An 11,539-nucleotide genomic window follows, 5' to 3' on the forward strand; every position below is an offset into this window, starting at 1 on the left:
CAGGCTTCCCAGGGTGGAGGATACTAACCAGGTTATAGCAGCCATTCTTCTACCTCAAGACAGACTTCAACCAGATCAGACAACACTCTAGCCCAGGCTTTCTAGTAGCCCTGCTGGTATTTCGAATAGGACAGTTCATCCTTGGGCGGGATCGTCACATGTATTGCAGGACATTTAGCACCATTAATGGCTAGCAGCACCCATGGCCATCACTAGAACAATTAAAAGCTCTAACACACATTTTTTTTATTTCACAGAAGAGGTGCCATACCACCCATGGCTGGACCGCTGCCTAGTTTATGCCCAGAGGCCTCCCAAAAGATAAACGTCTTTAGCCACATATTTTAGTGTCAAATTATTTTTCCTATTGGGAAATATATTCTGTTGCAGCTTTACTCTTTTTTTTTTAGCATTCTTCATGTAAATGATTAACAGCTGGTTGCCAACTTCTCTTAAATAATTTTTTATAAACTTGAAGGAGGTCTCCATGCCTGCTAACCTTCCTCACTGATGTGATTTACTTTATGCAAAAAGCCTTTTTCTGAATATGCATAAGGAAATCAAAATATAATTTAAATATACCCTACAGGAGCTTACTGTCTAAAGGGACCAAAATGTGAAATATTACATGAATTGGACTGAGAGCTATCCTTCAACAAAATGATATATCTTTATTGTAACTCTGTTCTTTATATTCAGGGTCTGCTTTTGCTTTAGATGAGGGACACCTGAATTTGCTGCATCTTCCCTGGTATAATTGTTTACCTCTGCAGAGTAGGTGTATGCCTACTCACAAAGTTGAGTAAGGCTGTAAATCTGCCTTCTAGTTTAGGGAAGATGAAGATGTAGCATAGTTTACAATATACATGAGTGAGTGCTGTGAAGTGTCAGCTGACTTCCATCATTCAAACAGCAGTGGAGAGAGGATGGTGCTTGGTTAAGATTCACCTTCTCCTTCTTGAAAACAAGGTGAACATTTCTGAGTCTGCTTTGCTTCTGCTTCTTAAAGGATGTGCAAGGGGGTGATGCATAGTTTTGAAATAAAAGAAGTCTCCAGTCAATCCCTAAACAAACTGTTTTCAAGCATCAAATGAAAATTTCAGAATACAATATGCATTGATGGAGGGGAAGACATGCATTAGTCTTTGAAGAATGGGGACGATTTAAATAAGAGCAGGAAAAGAGGAAGGGCATTCCAGATGACAAGGAGGAAGAGTAGGTGAAGTGGGAATGTACATGGTTATACAGTGGGGGTGGGGGGAGGAAAATTAGATGATTTTATCATGCATAGGAAATTGTAATAGATGGCCGCAGAACAAGAATATTTTAAGCAAAGTTAAGTAAATCCAAAGATCAACTTCAATCCACTGGGAAATGTATCCCCAGGTTTACAGCTGAGAATGAAGTTCAATCAATTTCAGAAATGTGATTAAACTGCTTTACTAAAATTATGCAACTTTTATTCTTCTACTTTTCCAATTTAGTGACCAGCCAATGAAGAGGGAGAACCACACTCTCACCACTGAGTTTGATTTGCAAGGTTTCTCCAGCTTCCACGAGCACCAGCTCACTCTTTTTGTGGTATTTCTTACACTGTACATCTTAACCCTAGCAGGTAATATAATCATTGTGACCATTATCCGTATTGATCATCATCTCCACACCCCCATGTACTTCTTCCTCAGCATGCTGTCCACTTCAGAGACTATATATACATTGGTCATTCTCCCAAGGATGCTATCCAGCCTCGTGGGTATAAGCTGGTCTATCTCACTGGTGGTTGTGCCACACAGATGTTCTTTTTTGTAACCTTTGGGATCACGAACTGCTTCCTGCTCACAGCAATGGGATATGACTGATATGTGGCTATCTTCAACCCCCTGAGATACACAGTCATTATGAACAAGAGGGTGTGCAACCAGCTGGTGTGGAGGGCCTGCAGCATTGGGCTGATTGTAGCTATGACACAGGTGACACCTGTATTTAGGTTACTTTTCTGTGCAACAAAGGTGGCCCACTTCTGCTGTGACATCTGACCTGTGATGAAGCTATCCTGCATCGACACGACCGTCAATGAGATTCTGACTTTGATCATCAGTGTTTTGGTGCTCGTTGTGCCTATGGGTCTGCTCTTCATCTCTTAAATCCGCATTATCTCTACAATCCTCAAGATCACCTCAGCCGAGGACAGAAAGAAGGCCTTTGCTACCTGCACCTCCCACCTCACTGTGGTCATGGTCCACTAGGGCTGTGCCTCCATTGCCTACCCCAAGCCCAAGTCAGAGAACACCAAGGATCAGGGTCAGCTAATCTCAGTGACCTACACCATCATCACCCCTCTACTGAACCCTGTGGTGTACACCCCAAGGAGCAAAGAGGTCAAGGATGCTCTGCTCTGGGCCATTGGAAGGAAGCTTTCCTGACAATTTGGGAATTGTTCTTCTGAGGCTCTTAGCATCCATTCTAAGCAGAACTATGAGGAGAAGAGCCCCATGTACTTGGCTCCCAGAGACCTGGCCCATAAGGAGGAGGAGAAGAGAGGAACAGAAACAACATCTAACCAGGAGTCTGAAAGCTTTAAATATAGCCCCTGGACAAAGTGCTGGCCCTGTTTTTGTGGATAGTTAGGTAAACAAGGACAGGATATGCCTGAAGAAGAGGTCGAGGAGTAATGTGGACCAAGGATTTTTCATTGGCCTTTTGGTTTTCTTGTGGCTCTCCACTTAATGAAGACAACAGGGAGTCCCTTAGAAAAAACAGAATCCAGGACACACATTCTTCCCTACAATCCCTTCCTTCCTACTTAAGAGCCTGAGAATTGCTCAACTTGGAGTCTCTGTCGCAATCTGCTTGTACATGACATATCAAGTCATAAATCACTGTGTGGACAGGAAAAGTGGCCTCAGAATGAGATAGCCCAGGGGAAACAGATTTCCTCTCCCAGCTGCTTTAATTTATCCCAGTTTCTAGCAAAACTGTTTATTAAAGATGGTGACCACAGACAGTTTAATTAGAGATCCTAGCAATTCTAAATCTTGTCAGCCATATTAATAGCTGTTTGAGGGCACATTCCAAGATCCTCCTGGGTTAGTTCAGCTGCTGTTAATTCAGAAAGCATGTAATGGGTAATAGGAATGAACCAGGCTGTGGGCTAGATCCTGGGGAAGGAAAGATGAAAAGAAACTAATGCCTGGCTTCAAAAAACTCAACTCTAATGGCAAAGACAATTTTTTTTTTTTTTTTGCGGTACGCGGGCCCCTCACTGTTGTGGCCTCTCCTGTTGCGGAGCACAGGCTCCAGGTGCGCAGGCTCAGCGGCCAAGGCTCACGGGCCCAGCCGCTCCGCGGCATGTGGGATCTTCCCGGACCAGGGCACGAACCTGTGTCCCCTGCATCGGCAGGCAGACTCTTAACCACTGCGCCACCAGGGAAGCCCCACAAACATTTAAAGATATAGTTTCAATTCTTTATGTCAAGTGATATATACAAAAGATCGAAGGGGAATGGGAGGGAGGGAGAGAAAGAAAGAGAAACTCTGTTGGAGATGCCAGGGAAGTCTTCAGAGAGGAGGTGATCTGTAATCTGGACTGGTTTTAAAACACTTACAGGAGACTGTCTGATGGGCAAATTGTTGAAGGAGAAGAATTCCAAAACAAAGAAATAATATTTCACATGTATGAAAGTTAAGAGAAATGTTCAGGAAATGGAACGTGACTTGGCATGCTGACTCCAGGGTACAAGAAAGGAAATGAAGGGAGATAAGACCAGAAGGTTGGTTGGAGTCAGATTGTAAAGGCCTTGTTTGCTGAACTAAGGAATTTGGCTTTAACTTTTAAACAATGGGAATCATCTAAGACTCAGGAAAACTCGGATTCAGTTTATGAGGCATCTATGTGAATTTTTGGCATCCTTATTGTCCTTACCTAGATCCACTGAGACATCTAAGAAGTTGTATGAATCTATAGACTCTAAGCCGAGAAAATCATGGGGGCAAAGAGAATGAGACTAGAGTATTTAGAGGTCATACACAGAAATAATTATGCACTTATGATGAAGCTGAATCAGGCAATCACAGAAGGCAGGGGAGCAGAGGCTGATCGAGGAGTTTCACGTAGATTTGGGGTTTGGGATACAAATGAGTACCCAGTGAACAAGAACAAGGAACTAGCTGTCAAGTCAGTGACTAGGCTAGACCTCAGACTTGGGGTCATGATAGCTCCAGGACACAACTTCCACTAGAAGTAAAGGGTGGGCTCAAAACTCAGAAAAGCCTTCAAAAGAAGATACAGAGACCCAAATAGCACATGTATCTGCTCTCCAGACCATAACAGAACTACCATGCCCTCTCTCAGGGTCTATAGAGGCAATGGTAAAAATCAAACTATACCTAAAGTTCCCTAAGAATATAAGGTGGCTGAAAGAAATTAAGAGAAGTTGTTAACTGGCAAATAAAAGAAATGAATAATTAAAAGCAAAGTATTGCAGGCAAAGTGTTTGACAGTCATTCAGTAAACATACATAGAATCTTTACTATATGCCAGATACTGGGCTAGACATGGAAAATATCAAAATAATTCTGCACTAATCCTTGAACAAAGGAGCTCCCAGTCTAGCAGGGGACATGGGCTTATGCAGAACTCACCATAATACAATGTGATAGAGAAATGGACAAAGTGTGCTTAATATTTATGACAAAGACATAAGCCTTGGGATATTTTTTTGTGATCTATATAAAGCTAATCTCATCAAGCCAGAAAGGGCCCTGCATACTGAGGTTCAGTGAAATAAATGTTTGTTACCTGGGCAATAAGACTGTCTTGATCTAAGTATGGGGCCATCTCCTAAGGCCGAGGGCTATGTGGCTGTGGATGGCATCATGCAGAGTAACTTATCACTATGGACTTCTAGAACATTTATTACCCAGGTTTTCCAGAAAACTTGTTTGAATGGAATAGCTTCACAGTCACACACCATAGAATCATATGTTTTCAATAGCCCTTGTCACACCCCATCAAGGTCCCGGCCACAGAACTATTTTTGACCTACTAAACAGTTCCAGCCTCTCACTGAATATTTGGCTGGATTAAACAACCCGAGAGGAATCCTCCCTGTTCCCCAGGATTATTTTTGTTACTACTCATGCTCAAGATCATTTTATGGCAAGCAACTCTTCCATAATGTGGTCCTTAACACAAAACGCTTTCCCAGACATTATCTCACTAGGTCCTCAGAACAATCCTAGGAAGGAGGCAGGAATAAGGCTCCCAAATCTACAGATAATAAGGTTAAGACAGAAAAGGGGTGAAGGCAGAATTGAACTTGTACCACCTAGCTGGCATTTTCTGTTTACCCAGAGTATATCACTACCCAAGGGCAATTCACAGTATGGATAGTAATGTACCAGAGAAATCAAGCTAAGCAAAATTCAAATTCCCCAGGACCTCAAACTTCCCAAATAAAGCAAAACCTCATCCCTGAACCTTTTTCAAAAGAGAAGAATCCTCTATGGAATAGCCACCTGGGATCCTCATTCTAGCCAATGCAGACCCCCAAAGGAAGAGCATTTCCAGCAGCAGTTCAAGCTGTAGAGTCTTATTCACATAGAACCAGTTAAGAGTTTAGGGAACATGAGTATCCACTTTCTCCAGTGTTAAATCAAATCAGAGAAAAGCATTTGGAACTTCACAAGCAAACCTGGCCCGTACTTAAAGAGGTTAGGTCCAGTGCTAAGTGCTGGGAATACAATAGTGAATTATGCTAAATATAATATATGTAATATATAAAATGCATACTATAATATATAAAATATAATATATAACATATATTTGGCAGACTGATGACTGCTAAATGAAAAATTTAAACAGGTAATGAGAGCACAGAAGTAAGAAAACTTTAGTTCTAATTAATGTTTTTGAATCAGAAATACAGGAAGAAAAATTCAGGTTCTTGGCCAGTCACCCAGTTCACTTCTCCTTCATCATGTATCACACCCTATTAGCAGTAGAGAGTGAGACTATGTAGTAGAGAGATTTGAAGTCTCTACTGTGGCCAATAGCTCTTTTGCTTGTTAGAAAACCTCCAACATCTCAAGTTTTAACTTTGGTAAGAAACTCAATTCCAACTCCAAGAAAAATAAATATTCTTTATCTCTTTACTTTCCCACCCCTATTGAGCAAATCCTATTTGCTTAGCCAAATCTACTTCTCTTGGGAGGAGAGTTCTCTTTTTGTGAATGCTGGGACCCCATGGTGAACTTTGGTTTGGAGCCCATTTGTACCAGTCACCCACTGCAGCTGCAACATGAGGAACAAGACTTGAAGTCAGTAGACTGATTTCAAGCCCTGGGTCTCTCACTTATTAGCTCTGTATTCTTGGTTGAGTCACTTCAATTTCCTCTCAATTCCACAAGGTCTTGTGAGTGAATCTTTAACCACCATCTCATTCAGGGAAGTGTGGGGAGATGCAAGGCCTTTAGGATGAAAGTAAAAATGAGATGAGATGGAGGGAATGCAGGAGAGAATACTGAAATAGACTGCTGACTCATTTCTCTAGCCTTTCACTTGGTTGTTAACTTTTTTTTTAATTGAAGTACACTTGACATGTTATATCGGCTTCAGGTGTACAACGTAGTGGTTCAACATTTATATACATTATGAAATAATCTCCACAATAAGTTTAACAACCATCTGTCATCATATAAAGTTATTACAATATTGTTGACTGTATTCCCTATGCTGTACATAACATCTCCATGACTTATTTATTGTATGACTGAAGTTTATACCTCTTAATCCACTTCACCTATTTTGTCCATTCCCCTACCCCCATTCCCCTTGCCAACCACCAAGTTTTGTTTTCTGTAACTATGAATCTGTTTCTGTTTTGTTTGTTTACTTGTTTTGTTTTTTAGATTCCATATATAAGTGAAATAGTAAAGTATTTGTTTTTCTTGGCCTGACTTATTTCACTTAACATAGTACCTTCTATGCCCATTTATGTTGTTGCAAATGGCATATTTCATTTTTTTCATGACTAATATTCCGTGTGTGTGTGTTTGTGTGTGTGTGTGTGTGCGTGTATCACCTCCTCTTTATACTTTTGTCTGTCAGTGGGCACTTAGGTTGCTTCCATATCTTGGTTATTGTAAAATTATGCTGCAGTAAAAAAAGGGGTGCATATACCTCCTCAAATTAGTGTTCTCATTTTCTTTAGATAGATACCCAGGAGTGGAATTGCTGGATCATATAATAAATGTATCTTTAATTTTTTAAGGAATCTCCATACCATTTTCCATAGTGGATGCAATTTACATTTCCACCAAGTGTATAAGGTTTCCCTTTTCTCAGCAACCTCGCCAACACTTATTTACTATCTTTTTTTTATAGTAGCCATTCTGACAGGCGTGAAGTGATATCTCAATGTGGTTTTGATTTGCATTTCCTGATAACCAGTGTTACTGAGCATCTTTTCATGTGGTCTGTTGGCTATCTGTGTCTCTTCTTTGGAAAAATGTCTATTCAGGTCCTCTATTCATTTTTTAATCAGACTGCTTGTTTTTTTGTATTGAGTTGAATGAGTTCTTTGTACATTTTGGATATTAACCCCTTACCAGATATATCATTTGCAAATATTTTTACCCATTCAGTAGGTTGCCTTAATGTTTTGTTTATGGCTTCCATCACTGTGCAAAAGCTTTTTAGTTTGATATAGTCCCATTTGTTTATATTTAATTTTGTTGTTCTTGCCTGAGGAGACAGATCCAAAAATATACTGCTAAGACCAATGTCAAAGGGATTTTACTGCCTATGTTTTCTTCTAGGAGTTTTATGGTTTCTGGTCTTACATTTAAATCTGTTATCCATTTTGAGTTTATATTTGTATACAGTATAAGAAAGTGATCCAATTTCATTCTTTTGCATGAAGCTGCCCAGTTTTCCCAACACCATTATTGAAGAGGTTGCCTTTTTCTCACTTTATATTCTTACCTCATTTGTCATAGATTGACCACATAAGCATTGGTTTATTTCTTGGCTCTCTATTCTGTTCCATTGATCTATGTGTCTGTTTTTATGCCAGTACTACACTATTCTGATTACTATAGCTTTACAGTGTAGTTTGAAATCGAGAAGCATGATACCTCCAGGTTTGTTCTTTTTCAAGATTTTTTTGACTATCTGCAATCTTTTGTGTTTCCATACAAATTTTAGGATTATTTGTTATACTTCTGTGAAAAATGCTATTGGTATTTTGCTAGGGATTGCATTGAATCTGTAGACTGCTTTTGGTAGTATGGTACTTTTGACAAAATTATTCTTTCAATCCATAAACACATTATATCTTTCCATTTATTTGTACCATCTTCTATTTCTTTCATCAATGTCCTATAGTTTTCAGAGTACAGGTCTTTCACCTCCTTGGTTAAATTTATTCCTAGGTATTTTATTCTTTTCAATGCAATTGTAAATGGGTTTTCTTAATTTCACTTCCTGATAGTTCAATATTAGTGGATAGAAACACAACAGATTTCTGTATATTTGTATACTGCAACTATACTGAATTCATTTATTAGTTCAAATAGCATTTTGGTTCAGTCTTTAGGTTTTTCTATTTATAGTATCATGTCATCTGCAAACAATGACAGTTTTAATTTTTCTTCTCCAATTTAGGTTCCTTTTATTCCTTTTTCTTGTCTGATTACTGTGGCTAGGACTTCCAATACTATATATATCAGATAAAAGTGGTGAGGTCTTCCCTGGTGGTGCAGTGGTTGAGAGTCCGCCTGCTGATGCAGGGGACGCGGGTTCGTGCTCCGGTCTGGGAAGATCCCACATGCCACGGAGTGGCTGGGCCCGTGAGCCATGGCTGCTGAGCCTGCGCGTCCGGAGCCTGTGCTCCGCAACAGGAGAGGCCACAACAGTGAGAGGCCCACGTACCACACACACACACGAAAAAAATGGTGAGATAGGTCATCCTTGCTTTGTTTCTGATATTTGAGGAACTGATTTCAGCTTTTCACCATTGAGTGTGATGTTGGCTGTGGGTTTGTCATATATGGCTTTTATTATGTTAAGGTATGTTCTCTCTACGCCCACTTTGTTGAGAGTTTTTGTCATAAATGGATGTTGAATTTTGTCAAGTGCTTTTTCTGCACCTCCTGAGATGATCATATTATTTTTGTCCTTTGTTTTGTTAATGTGTTGTACACATTGATTGATTTATGGATGTTAAGCTATACTTGCATCCCTGAAATGAATCCCACTTGATCATGGTATATGATGCTTTTAATGTATTGTTAAATTAGATTTGCTAATATTGTGCTGAGAATTTTTGCATCTAAGTTCATCAGGGATATTGGCCTGTAATTTTCCTTTTTTTGATGACTTTGTCTGGTTTTAGAAGTAGGGTAATGCTAGCCTAGTAAAATGAGTTTGAAAGTATTGCTTCCTCTTCAATTTTCTAGAATAATTTGAAAAAGATCGGTATTAACTCTAGAATTTGGTAGAATTCAATTGTGAGGTCATTGGGACCTGGACTTTTGGTTTCTGGGAGTTTTTTGATTAACAATTTAATTTCATTACTATTTATCAGTCTATTAAGATTTTCTATTTCTTCATGATTCAGTCTTGAGAAATTATATATTTGTTGGAATTTACCCATTTCTTCTAGGTTGTCTAATTTGTTGGCATATAATTGTTCATAATATTCTCATGATGCTTTGTATTTCCTTCATGTCAGTTGTAATTTCTCCTCTTTCATTTCTGATTTTATTTATTTGAGCTCTCTTTTCTTCTTGATGAGTCTGGCGAAAGGTATGCTGATTTAATTTATCTTTTCAAGGAACCAACTCTTAGTCTCATTGACTTTTTTCTATTGTCTTTTTAGGCTCTGTCATATTTATTTCCACTCTGATCTTTATTATTTCCTTCCTTTTATTAACTGTGGACTTTGCTTGTTCTTTTTTCTCTGGTTCCTTTATGTGTAAAATTAGATTGTTATATTTGAGATTTTTCTCATCTCATAATGGAGACCTGTATCATTATAAACTTCCATCTTAGAACTGAGTTTGCCACATCCCATAGATTTTGGAAAGTTGTGCTTCCATTTTCATTGGTCTCAGGTAATTTTTACTTGGTTCTGTTTTTCAGAGTTTTTTTTGTAGTTGATTTCTAGTCTCATGCTTGTAGTCAAAAGATGCTTGATATGATTTCCAACCTTCATTACATTTACTGAGACTTGTTCTGTGGCCTAGTGTGTGATCTATCTTGGAGAATGTTTCATGTGCATTTGAAAAAAAGGTGCATTCTTCTATTTTTGGATGGAATGCTTTGTATATATCTGTTAAGTTCATCTTATATAATGTGTTGTCTAAGTCCAATGTTTCCTTATAGATTTTCTGTCTGAATAATCTATCCATTGATGTAAGTGAGGTGTTAAAGTCCCCTACTATTATTGTGTTAATGTCTATTTCTCTCTTTATGTCTGTTAATATTTGCTTTATGTATTTAGGTGCTGTAATGTTGGGCACATAGATATTTATATGTTATAACCTCTTGTTGGATTGATCCGCTTATTTATCTATTTTTTATTTTTGGCTAAGTTGGATCTTCACTGCTGTGCAAGGCTTTCTCTAGTTGTGGCAAGCAGGGGCTACTCTTCATTGCAGTGTGCAGGCTTCTCATTGCAGTAGCTTATCTTGTTGCAGACCACGGGCTCTAGGTGTGCAGGCTTCAGTAGTTGTGGCATGTGGGCTGTAGAACACAGACTGTAGTTGTGGTGCATGAGCTTAGTTGCTCCATTGCATATGGGATCTTCCCAGACCAGGCATCAAACCTGTGTCCCCTGATTTGGCAGGCAGATTCTTAACCACTGCACCACCAGGGAAGTCCCAGATTCATCCTTTTATAATTATGTAATGCTCTTCTTTGTCTCTTGTTACAGTTTTTGTTTTAAAGTTTATTTAGTCTGATATAAATATTGCTACTCCAGCTTTCTGTTTCCATTTACATAAAATATCTTTTTATATCCCTTCACTTTCAGTCTGTTAGTGTCTTTAGGTCTAAAATGAGTCTCTTGTAGGCAGCATATAGATGGGTCTTTTTTTTATCCACACAGCCATCCCATGTCTTTTGATTGACACATTTAGTCTATTTACATTTAAAATAATTATTGTTAGTATGTGCTTATTGACATTTTGTTCATTATTTTCTAGTTGTTTTGTACTTCTCTGTTTCTTTATTCTTCTCTTGATCTCTTCCCTTGTAATTTGATGACTATCTTTAGCTTTATGTTTGATTTCCTTTCTTTTTTTGTATATATACTAAAATATATGGTTTGTGGTTATCATGAGGTTCATATATAACAACCTACACATATAGCTGTCTATTTTAAGTTAATGATCTCTTAAGTTCAAATACCTTCTAAAAGCCCTATCTTTTCCCTCCCCTCCACCATCACATTTTATGTTCTTGAGTTCAGATTTTATATCTTTTAGTTTTGCGTATCCCTTAACTACTTATTGTACATATAGGTTATTTTACTAC

General features: G+C 38.6%; 1 pseudogene; it reads left to right on the plus strand.

Moving 5' to 3' along the window:
- The first annotated feature begins 1,467 nt into the window (after positions 1 to 1,467).
- Positions 1,468 to 2,423, plus strand: LOC137219545 (olfactory receptor 10J1-like; annotated as a pseudogene).
- The last annotated feature ends 9,116 nt before the right edge of the window (positions 2,424 to 11,539 follow it).

The sequence above is a fragment of the Pseudorca crassidens genome, chromosome 2 (assembly GCF_039906515.1).
Source record: "Pseudorca crassidens isolate mPseCra1 chromosome 2, mPseCra1.hap1, whole genome shotgun sequence".
Lineage (NCBI taxonomy): Eukaryota > Metazoa > Chordata > Mammalia > Artiodactyla > Delphinidae > Pseudorca > Pseudorca crassidens.